Raw genomic sequence first — 3,258 nt, 5'->3', positions numbered from 1 at the left:
GGAGACAAGTGGGGGAGATGTCTGAACCCCCGTGTCCAAATATTTCCTCCAGGGGAAAATCTTTTGCCAGCCTCCAGGGGCAGCTGTGGGGGATATGTATCTCAGATATCCCAGGAGGCTAGCCCTGCTACTAGTTGACAGAAATCAGGGGTGAGGGCAGGGGTATCAAAGCATGGATTGCAGGTATGAGCGGGCAGCTGCTGTTCTGGCTGTGGGGTGCTGTAGCTTTTCTCATGTCCCTCCGGATATACCCCAGGCGTCAATTCTGGAAAGAATGCGAGATTTCCAGGTGTCAGGGTGGCCAGGGGTCTCTATGCCTGGGCTCGGAGATCTGGAGAGCCTTCAACCGTGCCTGCAGATGGGGTTTGTGAGCAAATGGCTCATGAGGGGCCTTAGGAAACTAAGAGGGGGGGGTCCCCCATATTGGATCTCATAGGGGGTTAGTCCAAGCTGAGACAGGGTGTTTTGTACACAGAATGGGGCTAGGGGAAGGAGCTGTACCCAGTCTCTAGTGCCAGATTCCAAAGGCTAATTTGGTAAGGGTCTTTATTTATCCTTTTTACCTGTCCTGAACTCTGGGGTCTGTATGTACAATGTAATTTTTCCCAGTCTTACCTATGTCCCGACTTTTTTTGAGCAACAAGGCAGTTTTACCATCAACCTCGATTACCTTGAACAGGCCAAACCTCGAGAAGATTTCTTCTGTGATCTTCTTAGTCCTGGTAAGAAAAAGCTTCTCTGCCATCCAGCTGATGTCCCTTTAAGTAGGCTGCTCAGCTCATTCACCATTGCTGCCCTGTCTTCTTACCAGCATGCACCGTCAAAACCGGCTCTCCTTGGCATTGCTGAACCCCAAGCTTTCCATAGTTGCGGTCTGGGAGCTGGGGGCAGTTGTTCTCTGTGAAACTTGCAAGCAGCTCGGGAAGGCTGTTTGGAATGGGGCTCCGGAACCTCCCGGGCCCCTCCTCGCTTCAGTCACTTGCTGCCTGTGGGGGCAGGTGGCTGTAAGCAGAGTTCCCAGGCTTGGGCTGTGACCAAGGCAGCTGGGAGGATTCAGCCAGCAGTGGCTGCAAAGCCTTCCTCAGCAAGGTAGGGCATGGCGAAGGCAGAGTAGTCCTGGAGAACAGTAGGGGAAGTCAACGTCTCCAACAGGTCTTTTTCTAATAAAAGCGCGGGACACTAGGAATAATCAGCAGTTCTTGTGTCCATAGTCAAATGCTTTAGACATAGCGAGGGGAACTCCTCCCCTTTTTTCCCGTACACCCCAGAATCGGATACCTGGGTGCACAGCATAAGCAAGGGGGGGGGGGAATTTCAGTACTGTCACTGTGGCTGCTGCGTTGGCCTCTCCGGTGGGCAGAGTGCCGCTTCAGTAGCCTACTGTGCTTGGCGCCTTTCTCCGACCAGCTTCTGCTCAGCAGCTGCTTTAGGAAGTGTCTCGAGCCCAAAGTCCTGTAGGGCCACTCCTCACTGCATTTGGCCATTCAAGGGCTGCTCTGTCTGAGGCGCGCAATCTCTGTAGCTGTTGTCTTCTGTTGCCTCCCTATCTGTCTAATTTTTTTTTTTATTAAGTCCTGGAGGGAGCATCTCTGCCGTTCCTCCATTTTCTGCAACTTGCTGTCTGATGCTGACTGGCCTATAAAAGACATCATTACATTGGCTTGGCGATCTGCTGCCATGGGATCAAAATGGGTTTACATCCTGTACCGTTCTAATAGTCTTTTTAAAAATCCTGTAGGAGTACTATCAGACCTTTGCTCTTACCTTAGCCAAATTAGCAAATTAGTGGGGTGCTTTGCAACCCCCCTCCTTTTTTTTAGACCCGCCAACTGGACTCTGGCAATAAAGACGGAGCTGCTCCCTACCAGCTGGAGTATTGAAGTCCCATCCTCTTTCTTGTCCGGTGATTGGGTTGGCCTGCTGTCAGCTCTTGGGACATTCTTTTTTTCTCTGTAGTTAGGAGCACCTGTAAGAGCTGCTGGCAATCATCCCAAGTGGGCTGATCAATAACCAGAACAGATTCTATAAGCCCGGTCACGGCCTGAGGGTCCCGAGAAAAGGAAGGGTTGTAAGTAAAGATTAGAAGCAGAAAAAGGCAGTATTGCAATTGGCCTGCTACTGAGTGAAGGGGAAATGTTTGGGAAGTCATTCTCATCCTTCCCCTGTCCCAGTGTGGATGCTGAGTACCGAAGTTTTCGGGGTTAGGGCCCGACCAGCGGGGCTCCTCAGGAACGAAGTGCTTCCTCCAGGGGAGGAGGAGGGAGAAGTCTGTCATGCTGGGCTGGATATCAGGAAGAACCAGAGGTGCCTGGATTCTGGGTTTCTTTTGCTCCTGTACAGGAAAGAGAGACGACAAAGGGCTTGGGGGAGGGGCAGCCACCATCTCCTCCAGCAGTGGGGCTGCTTTCGGAATCAGGGAAACTGATGATGGCCAGGGGCCGGTGCCAGGTTCTGAATTCCTGCAGGTGGATTTTAACAAAGACAAACCGACATACAAAAACAAAAAATACAAAGAGACAGACATAAACTCAAAACCAGAAGCTGGTGCTCTCATCACCACTCTGGTGTAGAACTGAAAATACACAAGAACAAAAAGACAGACATAGACTCAAAATCAGAAGCCGCGCGGCAACAAACTGATACAAACCTGGAAGGGAGTGGGTGATAAGGGCCACACTCCCTAGAAACCAAGATGACCTAGTCGCTCCTAGTTTCACAAATTGCCATTGAAGCGTCCTCCACGGCTGGGCCAGGGAGTTTTCCCGGACACGTCTGTCCCACTGCCTGGTCCCCTTCAAATATTAGCCCTGCGCAGGTACAATTTTCAGATTATTAATTCACAATTACACAGAAACAGAAACACAATATACAAACAGACAGACATAAAAATGAGCTTGTTTCTTTATACCTCCAACTGGGTCTAGAGTGTGTCTGGGAGCGACTTGATTCCCGGTCAGGGAACCAAATGTTGGACTCTAGCGTCCAAACACTGAGAAGGAGTCGCCCCCAGAGACCATCTCATACATTACAGCCGATGCAAAAGCATGAGGATTTTATTAATTCTGTCATGACAGGGTCCCCCAGCATTCGGGAAGCCGAGGGACCTCGAATAGCGGGTACAGTCTATTTTTAAAGGGGCCACAGAAGCAAGGGGGGTTGTTCTTTGACTATTCTGATTGGCTTATTTGAAAGGGCTATTACCAATAATTGACTGGAGAGCTGTTGCCAGATCAGATGAGGTAAGAGGTCATTTTGACC

The 3,258-nt window shown here is 50.3% G+C and overlaps 1 long non-coding RNA gene across 5 annotated transcripts; it reads right to left on the bottom strand.

Moving 5' to 3' along the window:
* Positions 1 to 6: 6 nt before the first annotated feature.
* Positions 7 to 3,105, bottom strand: LOC126492966 (uncharacterized). 5 transcript variants are annotated; one of them, XR_007589718.1, is made up of 4 exons: positions 2,909 to 3,105; positions 2,648 to 2,807; positions 671 to 2,332; positions 7 to 352 (listed from the first exon to the last, which is right to left on the bottom strand). It is a non-coding gene; the product is annotated as an uncharacterized lncRNA (long non-coding RNA). The 5 variants fall into 5 exon arrangements; XR_007589717.1 differs by having other exon boundaries at positions 671 to 719; positions 809 to 2,332; positions 2,648 to 3,103; XR_007589716.1 differs by having other exon boundaries at positions 2,648 to 3,104.
* Positions 3,106 to 3,258: the final 153 nt, after the last annotated feature.

Source organism: Alexandromys fortis, unplaced genomic scaffold (genome assembly GCF_014885135.2).
Source record: "Alexandromys fortis isolate MF-2015 unplaced genomic scaffold, M_Fortis_MF-2015_v1.1 scaffold_318, whole genome shotgun sequence".
Classification (NCBI taxonomy): domain Eukaryota; kingdom Metazoa; phylum Chordata; class Mammalia; order Rodentia; family Cricetidae; genus Alexandromys; species Alexandromys fortis.
This window is presented reverse-complemented; position numbering and strand designations above follow the sequence as displayed.